Below are 14042 nucleotides of genomic sequence, written 5' to 3'. Positions count from 1 at the left end.
CGCAGTGGTTAAGAATCCGCCTGTCAATGCAGGGGACATGGGTTTAAGCCCTGGTCCGGGAAGATCCCAAATGCCACAGAGCAACTAAGCCCGTGCACCACAACTACTGAAGGCCACGTGCTCTAGGGCCCACGTGCTGCAACTACTGGGCCCACGTGCCGCAACCACTGAGCCCACGTGTCACAACTACTGAAGCCCACATGCCTAGAGCCTGTGCTCTGCAACAAGAAAAGCCATCACAATGAGAAGCCTGCACACGGCAACGAAGAGTAGCCCCCACTTGCCGCAACTAGAGAAAGCCCACGCATAGCAATGAAGACCCAACGTGCCCAAAAATAAATAAAATTAAATTTTAAAAAAATATTTTAAAAAAAAGAATATATAATCACATTTTTATTTTAAAATTTATGGCTCCATAGTAAACAGTGGAACTTATTCCTGAATTGTAAGGAGAGTATAACATACAAAAATTAATGTATTGGGTTGGCCAGAAAGTTCATTCAAGTTTAAGTAAAAATAAAAGAAACATTTTTCATTTTCACCAAGAACTTTATTGAACAACATATTCAATAACCAAGTGAACTCTTTGGCCAACCCAATAATATGCCACATCAACAAAATAAAGGAAAAACTCACACGATCATCTTGATGCATAAAAAGCTTTTGACAAAATACAACATCCTTTCATGATAAAAACACTCAACTAAATAGGAATAGAAGGAAACTACCTTAAAATAATAAAAGCCATGTATGAAAAACCCACAGCAAACATCATACTCAATGGTCAAAGACTGAAAGCTCTTCCTCTAAGATCAGGAACAAGGTAAGGATGCCCACTTTCACCACTTCTATTCGATATAGTACTGAAAGCTCTAGCCAGAGCAATTAGGTAAAAAAAAAAGAATACAAGGCATTCAAACTGAAAAGGACAAAGTAAAATTATCTCTGTTTGCAGATAATGTGATCTTATATGTAGAAAACCCTAAAGACTCCACCAAAAACAGCTGTTAGAACTGATAAATGAATTCAGCAAAGTAGAAGGATACAAAGCCAAAGACAAAACTCAGTTGCATTTCTATACACAATGAACAATCTGAAAAGGAAATTACAAAAATAATTCTATTTACAGTAGCATAAAAAAGAATAAAATACTTAGGAAATAACCAAGGAGGTGAGAGATTTGTACAATGAAAACTACAAAATATTGCTGAAAGAAATTAAAGAAGACATAAATAAATGGAAACACATCTATGGTCATATACTGAAAGACTTAATATTGCTAAAATGTCAATACTACCCAGAGCAATCTACAGATTCAATGCAATGCTTATATCGAAATCCCAGTGACTTTTGTACAAATAGAGAAAAACCTATCCTAAAATTCACATGGAATCTCAAGGGACCCTGAATAGCCAAGACAATCTTGAAAAAGAACAGAAAAACTGGAGGATTCACACTTCCTGATTTCCAAATTTTACTACAAAGCTATAGAAAACAAAATAGTGTGGCAATGGCATAAAGACAGAAACAGAGAGCTTAGAAGTAAACTCTCATACATATGGTCAAATGATTTTTGACAAGGGTGTTAAGACCATTCAATGAGAAAAAAGAACAGTCTTTTGAACAAATGGTGCTGGGAAAACTGGATATCCACATACCTAATATCATATACAAAAATTAACTCAAAATGGATAAGTACCTAAATGTAAGACCTAAAATAATAAAACTCTTAGAAGAGACAAAAGGGCAAAAGCATCATGACATTGAATTTAGCAATAATTTCTTGGATGGGGGACACCAAAGACACACATAAAAAAAGCGAAAAACAAATTTGATTTCATGAAAATTAAAAATTTGGGGCATCATAAGATACTACCCACAGAGTAAAAAGGCAACTCACAGAATAGGAGAAAATACTTGCAAGTCATATATCTGATAAGAGATTATTATCCAGAATATGTAAGAACTCCTAAAAATCAACACAACAGCAACAAAAACAACAAAAAACCAGCACGACTCAAAACTGGAAAAAGGACTTGAAAAGACATTTCTCCAAAGAAGATATATAAATTACCAATATGAAATGCCATGAAAAGATGCTCAATGTCACCAATCATTAGGGAAATGCAAATGAAAACTATAGTGTGATACCACCTATTAAGATGGCTACTTTAAAAAATAAATAAATAAGAGAGATAAATAAACAAACAAACAGAAAATAATAAGCATCGGCAAGGATGTAGAGAAGTTGGAACCCCTCTGTATTACTAGTGGAAATGTAAAATAGTACAGCTCCTGTGGAAAACAGTATGGTGGTTTCTCAAAAAATTAAAAACAGAATTATCATATGATGCAGCAATTTCACTTCTGAGTATATACACAAAAAGAAATGAAAGCAGGGTCTTGAAGAGACCTTTGTACACTCATGTTCATAGCCGCATTATTCACAGTAGCTAAAACATGGAAGCAATCCAACTATCCATCAACTGATGAGTGGATAAAAAAATGTGGTATATACATATAATGAAATATCATTTAACCTTAAAAAGGAAAGAAATTCTGCAATATGCTATAAACGGGTGAACCTTGAGCACATTATGCTAAGTGAAATAAGTCAGTCACAAAAAGACAAATACTATATAATTCCACTCATATAAAGTACTTAGAGTAGTCAAAACAATAAAGTATCATGGTGGTTGCCAGGGGTTAGGGGGAGCAGAGAATGGAGTTACTATTTAATGGGTATAGAGTTTCAGTTTTACAAGATGAAAAGTTATGGGGATGGATGGTGGTGATGGCTGTACAACAATGTGAATGTATTTAACACCACTGAACTGTACATTTAAAAATGGTTAAGAAGGTACATTTTACGTGCATTTTAGCAAAGGAAAAAAAAAAGAAAAAATAGTATGACTGCAATAATCACCAAAAACTAGAGACTCCCCAATGTCCATCAGACGGTGAATGGATAAACTAACAGCAGTATACCCATGCAATAGAACACTACTCAGCAATAAAAAAGAATGAACTACTGGTACACACAACAAGGGTGAATCCAAATGCATTATGCTAAGTGAAAGAAGCCAGATTTTAAAAGCTACACACTAAATGATTTCACTTAAATGATATACTGGGAAAAGTAAACAACAAGGACAAAAAACAGATCTGTGATTGCTAGGGATTGAGGTGGAGAGAGAGGTTGACTACAAAAAGGCAACATGAGTGAATCTAAAAGATTATGGTAAAGAATATACATTTGTCAAAACTCACAGACTGAACAAAAAAACAAATAAATAAAAATTTGAGTGTATAAATGAAATACGAACAAGAACGAAACTTTTAAAAGCTACTAAAAATTTCAAAAAATTTTAAGATGAGTTGTTTATTTCAGCACCAAATATGCCACACAATGATGTCAAAAGGACAGGGTACCATATTCAGCCACAACTTGTTTTATCTAGCCCTTACTTTAAAGTAAATAACTATCAAATAGGAAATAAAATATTTTTCCATTTTATACACTGCAGATTGTACATAGTAGGTAGCATAGTAGGTACATAATTCAATAGAGTTTAGATTGACTTGGCCCTTCTACTTCACTGGTACATAAATATGTAGCTTTAAATACAAAATTATCCATTTCTCAAAATATTAACATATAATTGGAACAAAGAAGTACTGCCCACAAAATCTACTAACCTGAATTTGATCAGCTAATCAATGAAGGCAATAGAGCCCTTTATTGTGAATGGAAACACCATCAGGGTCATGGGTGCTCTCTTAGCAAAAGCAGCAACCTAGAACAAATAAACAAACAAACAAACAAAAAATATATATATATATATGAACTTCAGCCCCCCTCAAACTTCAGTTACCATTATAAATACTTTTTTTTAAAGTCCCTTTTCTTTCCCCTTATGTAGCTAGTCATAACATGTAAAAATTTTACATATTCACTTATTCTGAGAGCTGTGCCTTTCAAATCCCAATAAGGAACAGGTTTTCATTTTGCAAATTATATTCAAACACAGTAACACTCAGTGTCTTAATTTGCTTCATAGTTCATCTTAAAATAAGTCAGCATCTATAAAACTTGCCTTGTGAACACAATGTTCTTTAATTTTGTCTACTTCTTAATATACACGTCAATCAGAAACATCTCTCTTTTCGGACCAGTGCTCAAAATCTTCTACATCCGCACACCTCAATTAGCTCTACAACCTAATTTCTGACTATATTCTATACAAACTTCCATTCGAGCCAATTTAATTTGCTTGCTTTCCACAGAACAATTTTGTCATTCTCAGCTGTCACCCTGTAACACACCATTCCTTCCTTTTTAGAAGATGGACTTTTTCTCCCTTATCCTCTTTGTCAATCAATGGACATCCGTCAACTTTCTCAAAATCCAGCCCCCATTCCTCCCAGAGAGATGATATAATCATTCTGTACTCCATCAATCTCTGCAAGAATATTTTGCTGCCTTTTATATGTCATTTCATGTAGTATTCTGATGAGCAACACTATCTCCTACTTCTTTTGTCACTGCTTTTCCATCATCTAGTACCATGTTTGACATATAGAAAGTAATCACTATGACCAACAAGTGAAATGGTCTTAATGAAGGTTCACACATCATATGTTCACTGAGTATGTACATGTGTGCAACTCACCAAGTAGAAAAACTCAAAAATAACATAAAAACACAATACACTCTATAGAAACATGTGTTTCTGCCAGTTAATTTCCTGTTGTTACAACATGAAATTATTCTCAGATTGGCATTATTATTAATTGTGAGAAGCAGTCTTTCTCCGATGACATCAAAGCCTACTGAAACCAATTTCTGGTGATTAGAAGTAATATAAAAGTATCATCACCAGCTCCATCTCCTCAAAAGTAATCCAACTATTTTCATTTTAAATTCCAAGAGTCAAAAATTAATCCTGACACAGAAGAGTCTATAAAAACATTTAATAAGTAATTCCAAACCAAAAATAAGCACATTTGTATATTGACTTACTATTTGGGAGGGCACCTGCCGGACACTGGTGGGGGACCCTGATACCCAAGGAGACGGGAAGAACCCGCAAGCGAACCAGTAGGACCTGGGGGCACTGAGGGGGGAGGAGAAATGGAGGCCGACAGGACCAGCGCCCCTGAGGGGTGGCTGAGATGGGGAAAGGGTTCCCACGCCTGGAGGGACCCTTGGGGGCTCCAATCAGGGGGGAGCAGGCACAGCATTTCCCCTTCCCAATCAGCTGGGAAAGTCTGCCCGGCTCTGAGGGTCCTATACCCTCAGAGGTCCCCTCTGGGCCAGGTTGGTCCTGGGGGCGAAGGAGGGAGAGAACAGGAGAGGCAGGTGGGAGGGCCCCTCCAGGACCAGAGGAGCAAAGGAAAGGAGTGGAGGGTGTTTGCCCCACCCACTCAGGCTCAGGGAGCCTGCTGGGCAGTCCCCCACCTTCCAAAGCAACCTCCAGGCAGCGTGGGCCCTGGGGGCATAGGAGGAGGGCAGGGAGATCAGGAGAGGCAGGTGGGAGGGGACCTCCAGGACCAGAGAAGCAGAAGAGGAGTGGAGGGCGTTTGCCAGGAAGCCTGCTAAGGTGGGGTCGCCCTCCCTCTGAAACCAGAAGAGGTGTGAGGCACGCCTGGGCCTCTTCTACTCTGTTGAGCCTAAGCCCTACCCCCCACACCCCCCAGGGCGTTTTCCAGCCCTGTGGGTCCTAAGCATTGGCCCCGCCCACTGCCCAAACCTCACCCCTGCTTAGGCCCCACCCTCCACAGCCAAGGCCTTTTCCAACTTTTTTTTTCTCCTCCTCTTTTTTTACTATGTGGTTCTGTTTTACCTTCCGATTGTTGTTTCATCTATATTTTTATTTTTATATTTTTTCTAACATATCTGTTAGTTCCCTAGTCTAATTTTATTGTTTACATTGTTATTGTTCTCCCTTTTTTTTTTTTTGGCCACTCCACGCGGCTTGCAGGATATTGGTTCACGAGCTGGGGATTGGGCTGAAACTCCTGCAGTGGGAGCTCAGAGTCTGAACCACTGGACTAACAGAGAACCTCAGACCCCAGGGAATATTCATCAGAATGAGGTCTCCCAGAGGTCCTCATCTCAGCACCAAGACCCAGCTCTACCCAACAGCCTAGAAATTCCAGTGTTGGAAGCCTCAGGCCAAACAACCAGTAAGACAGGAACACAATCCCACTCATAAAAAAAAAGGAAAAAAAAATGAGACAGCAAAATAATATGTCACAGATGAAGGAGCAAGATAAAAACCTACAAGACCAAATAAATTAAGAGGAAATAGGCAATCTACCTGAAAAATAATTCAGAGTAATAATAGTAAAGATGATCCAGAATCTCAGAAATAGAATGGAGGCACAGATTGAGAAAATACAAGAAATGTTTAAAAGAGATCTAGAAGAACTAAAGAAAAACAGAGATGAATGACACAATAACTGCAATGAAGGGATCAATAACAGAATAACTAAGGCAGAACAACAAATAAGTGAGCTGGAAGACAAAATGGTGGAAATACCTGCCGAGGAGCAGAATAAAAAAAAAAGGATGAAAAGAATTGAAGACAACCTCAGAGACCTCTGGGACAACTCTAAATACACCAATATTAGAATTATAGAGGTCCTAGAAGAAGAAGAGAAAAAGAAAGGGTCTGAGAAAATATCTGAAGAGATTATAGTGGAAAACTTCCCTAACATGGGAAAGGAAATAGCCACCCAAGTCCAGGAAGCACAGAGAGCCCCATAAAGGATAAACCCTAGAAGAAACACACCAAGACACATATTACTCAAACTAACAAAAATTAAGTTCAAAGAAAAAATATTAAAAGCAGCAAAGAAAAAATAAAAAACAACATACGAAGGAATCCCCATAAGGTTACGAGCTGATTTTTCAGCAGAAACTCTGCAGGCCAGAAGGGAGTGGGAGAATATACTTAAAGTGATGAAGAGCAAACCTACAACCAAGATTACTCTACCCAGCAAGGATCTCATTCAGATTCCACTGAGAAACCAAAAGCATTTCAGACAAGCAAAAGCTAAGAGAATTCAGCACCACCAAACCAGCTCTACAACAAATGCTAAAGGAACTTCTCTAAGTGGGAAACACAAGAGAAGAAAAGGACCTACAAAAACAAACCCAAAACAATTGAGAAATCGTAATAGGAACATACATATGGATAATTACCTTAAATGTGAATGGATTAAATGTGCCAACCAAAAGACACAGACTGGCTGAATGGATACAAAAACAAGACCTGTATATATGCTGTCTACAAGAGACCCACTTCAGATGTAGGGACACATACACAGTGAAAGTGAGGGGATGGAAAAAGATATTCCATGCAAATGGAAATCAAAAGAAAGCTGGAGTAGCAATACTCATATCAGATAAAGTAGACTTTAAAATAAAGAATGTTACAAGAGACAAGGAAGGACACTACATAATGATCAAGGGATCAATCCAAGAGGAATATATAACAATTATAAATATATATGCACCCAACATAGTAGTACCTCAATACATAAGGCAAATGCTAACAGCCATAAAAGAGAAAATCGACAGTAACACAGTAATAGTGGGGGACTTTTAACACTTCACTTACACCAATGGACAGATCATCCAGAAAGAAAATTAATAAAGAAACGCAAGCTTTAAATGACACAACAGACCAAACAGATTTAATTGATGTTTATAGGACATTGCATCCGAAAACAGCAGATTACACTTTCTTCTCAAGTGCACACACAACATTCTCCAGGATAGACCACATCTTCAGTCACAAATCAATCCTTGATAAAGTTAAGAAAACTGAAATCATATCAAGCATCTTTTCCGACCAAACTGTGAGACTGGAAATTATTTGCAGGAAAAAGAACGTGAAAAACACAAACACATGGAGGCTAAACAATATGCTACTAAATAACCAAGAGATCACTGAAGAAATCAAAGAGGAAATCAAAAAATACCTAGAGACAAATGACAACGAAAACACGATGATCCAAAACCTATCCGATACAGCAAAAGCAGTTCTAAGAGGGAAGTTTACAGCATTCAATCTCACCTCAAAAAACAAGAAAAACCTCAAATAAACAATCTAACCCTACACCTAAAGCAAGTAGAGAAAGAAGAACAAAGAAAACCCAAAGTCAGTAGAAGGAAAGAAATCATAAATATCAAAGCAGAAATAAATGAAATAGAAACGAAGAAAACAGTAGCAAAGATCAATAAAACTAAAAGCTAATTCTTTGAGAAGATAAACAAAATTGATAAACCCTTAGCCAGACTCATCAAGAAAATAAGCAAGAGGATACAAATCAATAAAATTAGAAATGCAAAAGGAGAAATCACAAGTGACACTGCAGAAATACAAAGGATTATAAGAGACTACTACAAACAACTATATGCCAATAAAATGGACAACCACGAGGAAATGGACAAATCCTTGGAAAGGTACAGTTTTCCAAGACTGAACCAGGAAGAAACAGAAAATATGAACAAACCAATCACAAGTAATGAAATTGAAACTGTGATTAAAAATCTTCCAACAAACAAAAGTCCAGGACCAAATGGCTTCACAGGCAAATTCTACCAAACATTTAGAGAAGAGCTAACACCTATCCTTCATCAAACTCTTCCAAAAAAGTGCAGAGGGAGGAACACTCCAAAATTCGTTCTACGAAGCCACCATCACCCTGATACCAAAACCAGAAAAAGATATCACAAAAAAATTATAGACCAATATCACTGATGCAAAAATCCTCAACAAAATACTAGCAAATACAATCCAACAACATATTAAAAGGATCATACACCATGATCAAGTGGGATTTATCTCAGGAATGCAAGGATTCTTCAATATATGCCAATCACAATGTGAAATACCACATTAACAAATTAAGGAATAAAAACAATATGATCATCTCAATAGATGTAGAAAAATCTTTTGACAAAATTCAACACCCATTTATGATAAAAACTCTCCAGAAAATGGGCATAGAGGGAAACTACCTCAACATGATACAGGCCATATATGACAAACTCACAGCCAACATCGCTCTCAATGGTGAAAAACTGAAAGCATTTCCTCTAAGATCAGGAACAAGACAAGGATGTCCACTCTCGCCACTCTTATTCAACATAGTTTTGGAAGTCCTAGCCACGGAAATCAGAAGAAAAAGAAATAAAAGGAGTACAAATTGGAAAAGAAGAAGTAAAACTGTCACTGTTCGCAAATAACATGGTACTATACATAGAAAATCCTAAAGATGCCACCAGAAAACTACTAGAACTAATCAATGAATTTCGTAAGTTGCAGGATACAAAATTACTGCACAGAAATCTCTGGCATTCCTATACACTAACAACGAAAAATCAGAAAGAGAAATTAAGGAAACAATCCCATTTACCATTGCAACAAAAAGAATAAAATACCTAGGAATAAACCTACCTAAGGAGGTGAAAGACTTGTACTCAGAATAAAACACTGATGTAAGAAATCAAAGATGACATAAACAGATGGAGAAATATACCATGTTCTTGGATTGGAAGAATCAATATTGTGAAAATAACTATACTACCCAAAGCAATCTACAGGTTCAGTGCAATCCCTATCAAACTACCAATGGCATTCTTCACAAAACTAGAACAAAAAATTTTACAATTCATGTGGAAACACAAAAGACCCCAAATGGCCAAAGCATTCTTGAGAAAGGAAAACGGAGCTGGAGGAATCAGATTCCCTGACTTCAGACTATACTACAAAGCTACAGTCATCAAGACAGTATGGTACTGGCACAAAAACAGAAATATAGATCAATGGTACAGGATAGAAAGCCCAGAGATAAACCCACGCACATACGGTCACCTAATTTAAGACAAAGGAGGCAAGAACATACAATAGAGAAAAAACTGTCTCTTCAGTAAGTGATGCTGGGAAAACTAGACAGCTACATGTAAAAGAATGAAATTAGAACACTTCCTAACATCATACACAAAAATAAACTCAAAGGGACTTCCCTGGTGGCGCAGTGGCTAAGAATCCGCCTGCCAATGCAGGGGACACAGGTTCAAGCCCTGGTCAGGGAAGATCCCACATGCCACGGAGCAACTAAGCCCGTGCGCACAACTACTGAGCCTGCACTCTAGAGCCTGCGAGCCACAACTACTGAAGCCCGTGCGCCTACAGCCCGTGCTCTGCAACAAGAGAAGCCACTGCAATGAGAAGCCTGCCTGCCCCAACAAAGAGTAGCCCCCCTTCACCGCAACTAGAGAAAGCCCGTGCGTAAGGATGAAGACCCAACACAGCCAAAAATAAATTAAAAAAATAAATTAATTAAAAAAAAAAAACTCAAAATGGATTAAAGACCTAAATGTAAGACCAGACACTATAAAACTCTTAGAGAAAAACACTCTTTGACCTAAACCACAGCGATATCTTTTTTGACCCACCTCCTAGAGTAATGGAAATAAAAACAAAATTAAACAAGTGGGACTTAATGAAACTTCAAAGCTTTTGCACAGCAAAGGAAACCATAAACAAGATGAAAAGACAACCCTCAGAAGGGGAGAAAATATTTGCAAATGAAGCAATTTACAAAGGATTAATCTCCAAAATATACAAGCAGCTCATGCAGCTCAATATCAAAAAAACAAACAACCTAATCCAAAAATGGGCAGAAGACCTAAATAGACATTTCTCCCAAGAAGATATACAGATTGCCAACAAACACATGAAAGGATGCTCAACATCACTAATCATTAGAGAAATGCAAATCAAAACTACAATGAGGTATCACCTCACACCAGGCAGAATGGCCATCATCAAAAAATCTACAAACAATAAATGCTGGAGAGGGTGTGGAGAAAAGGGAACCCTCTTGCACTGTTGGTGGGAATGTAAATTGATACAGCCACTATGGAGAGCAGTATAGAGGTTCCTTACAAAACTAAAAACAGAACTACCATATGACCCAGTAATCCCACTACTGAGCATATACCCTGAGAAAACTGTAATTCAAAAAGAGTCATGTACCACAATGTTCACTGCAGCTCTATTTACAATAGCCAGGACATGGAAGCAACCTAAGTGTCCATTGACAGATGAATGGATAAAGGAGATGTGGCACATATATACAGTGGAATATTACTCAGCCATAAAAAGAAACAAAATTGAGTTACTTGTAGTGAGGTGGATGGATCTAGAGACTGTCATACAGAGTGAAGTAAGTCAGAAAGAGAAAAACAAATACCATATGCTAACACATATATATGGAATCTAAAAAAAAAAAAAATGGTTCTTAAGAACCTAGGGGCAGGACAGGAATAAAGACACAGACGTAGAGAACGGACTTGAGGACATGGGGGGGGGGAGGGTAAGCTGGGACAAAGTGAGAGAGTGGCATGGACATATATACACTACCGAATGTAAAATAGATAGCTAGTGGGAAGCAGCCGCATAGCACAGGGAGATCAGCTCGGTGCTTCGTGACCACCTAGAGGGGTGGGATAGGGAGGGTGGGAGGGAGAGAGACGCAAGAGGGAGGCGATATGGGGATATATATACGTATAGCTGATTCACTTTGTTATACAGCAGCAACTAACACAATACTGTAAAGCAATTATACTCCAATAAAGATGTTAAAAAAAACAAAAAAAAAGAAAATATTAAGACTGGTTACCAACAAGGGGTGTGTATTAGTTTACTGTGGCTGCTGTAACAAATTATCACCAACCTGGTGGCTTAAAACAACATAAATCTATTCTCTCACAGCTCTGAAGGTCGGAAGTATGAAATCAGTTTCGCTGAGCTGAAATTAAGGTGTGATAGGGCCTCACTCCCTTAGGAGGCTCTAAGAAGGAATTTGTTCCTTGTCTCATATAACATCTGGTGGCTGCCACCATTCCTTGGCTTGTGGTTACAACACTCCAATCTCTGCCTCTATGATCACATTGCCTTCTCCTCTCCTATGTCAAGTCTCCTTCTGCTTCCCTCATAAGAATATCTGTGATTGCGTTTAGGGCCCACCCAGGATAAACTATCTTGAGTCTTAATTTAATCACATCTGGAAAGATGCTGTTTTCAAATTAACAAACTTCAGAGATTAGCACTTGCATGCCGTCCATGGGGCCACTTTTCAGCCTATCGGGAGTATATGAAAATGGAGTGGAAGAGATGGGCAAATGACACTTTCGAATATACCTTTCTATATAGTTCTGACTCCTGTTATGAGCTCCTATAGTTCTGAACCATATCAATGTTTCACATACTCAAAAAATAAATAAAATCAACAAGGATAGAGGAGGGCTAACCCCTAAAGCAGTATATAGACAGAAAGAACTAGACCTGAAAGTATTTCAAATAATTAACATATCCACACTGAAAGGGGGGTAGGGCCACTAGGAAGAACTAACTGAAGTAACTTTTGAACACGGTATTTTGTCTATATACGCTCAAGCTGAAAACAAAAAGAACACTAGTTAATTTTTACCACTGGTGTGGGCTAGCGATTTTGAGACTACCTTCTATGCATACTAGGATTGACTAAATAAGTAAATATATTATAAATAATCAGAGCCAGGTGTATCATCATCAGCAGAGGGAATTGGAAATACTGAAAATGTCAGATTAGAATGAATCCTGTGGTGCTGGACTGAAATTGGAGGTATCAACTTGAACCAAATATGTAGATATACACACACAGAAATAAGAGAGAGATATGAACGTGTGTGTGTATCTCCTAACTCTATCAATTGAGAGGGCTTAGAAGCAATGACACCCCACTAACAATGGGCAAGACAACTAGCACCCAGACCTTTTATCTAAATACTATTCTCTACTAAAAGGAATTGAGACTTCTTGGAAAAACAGCTCATTCCACTTCAGGGGCTGGAATAGTACAAGATGGACCCAGAACATCTTGTGCCAGAAACTAAGGAAATGTTCAAAGAATGATGGAAACTTGTCTTAAGAAGACAGGAGTCAGTCTGAAGGGACCAGATCTGGGACAATCTGAGAATCAAAATAAATGATAGTAATTTGATAGTACTAAGTAAAATAAGAATGCATGTGTATGTACATGTTAGAATGTCAGCTAATTAAAGGAGAAATTCACCATTTGGCAACTACCGTATTAATAATATTGGTTCAATCAAAACTCCTCAAAGGGATGCAAAAGTAGTTAATGAAATTCTGATGAGGAACAGGATATTCACATAGTCTCAAGTATTTCCTCATAATATACTTATTAATTACAAAGGAAAAACATAGCATCTTTATAGTGAAAAGAACTGGCAGGTGATCAAAGCCGACACCACTAATAATGGGACAAATCAACATCATGTGGCTCCAGATAAAACAACCTGAGAAGGACACAACATCAGTACTAAGGAGCCCTGCAAAAAATGCATAATCAGATTCTACTAAGATGAAACATTAGACAAACCCAAACTGAGGGACACTCTACAAAATAACTGGCCTATGCAATTTTAAAAAGTCAGTGTCATAAAAGACAGAAACTTTCCCAAATTAAAGAAAACGAAAGCAACTCAAGATCCTGAATCTGACCCTGGATGAGAGAAAAATATTTTTTATTTTGCTGTATTATTTGGTCAATTGAAAAAATTTAAATTCATAGACAGACTAAATAAGATTTAATACATATAGATATATTAAATGAATAAGGCTTACAGATAGATTAATGTCCTTTGGTTACTTCACAAGACTGTCCTGCATTTCATAAAATATAAAATACACACTGAGTTTCAGAGGATCATGTCTGTAACTTTCAAATAGCTCAGAAAAAAAGAATGATAGAAATATAAAGAAAATGTGATAAAATATTAACATCTGGAAAACTAGACAAGGGATACAGAAGAATTCTTTACACTATTCTTGTTCCACTCATTTTTGTGAGTCTGAAATTATTTTAAAAATACAAAACTTTAAAGGTCACTGGGGTAATAATTTTGAGACTGGAAAACAGATGTAGGGAACCTGACCCAGGACCAGCTGAAGTAT

General features: G+C 37.4%; 1 protein-coding gene across 3 annotated transcripts in view; it reads right to left on the bottom strand.

The window, feature by feature from the left end:
* FUT8 (fucosyltransferase 8) overlaps window positions 1-14042 on the bottom strand; it is a 318044-nt gene that overhangs the window by 265137 nt on the left and 38865 nt on the right. For all 3 annotated transcript variants that reach the window (XM_061182670.1, XM_061182669.1, XM_061182671.1), the window contains exon 2: window positions 3700-3797. The gene's annotated coding sequence lies outside the window, so the exon portion shown is untranslated. The remainder of the gene's footprint in view (window positions 1-3699; window positions 3798-14042) is intronic.

Source organism: Eubalaena glacialis, chromosome 2, assembly GCF_028564815.1.
Source record: "Eubalaena glacialis isolate mEubGla1 chromosome 2, mEubGla1.1.hap2.+ XY, whole genome shotgun sequence".
Taxonomy (NCBI): domain Eukaryota; kingdom Metazoa; phylum Chordata; class Mammalia; order Artiodactyla; family Balaenidae; genus Eubalaena; species Eubalaena glacialis.
This window is presented reverse-complemented; position numbering and strand designations above follow the sequence as displayed.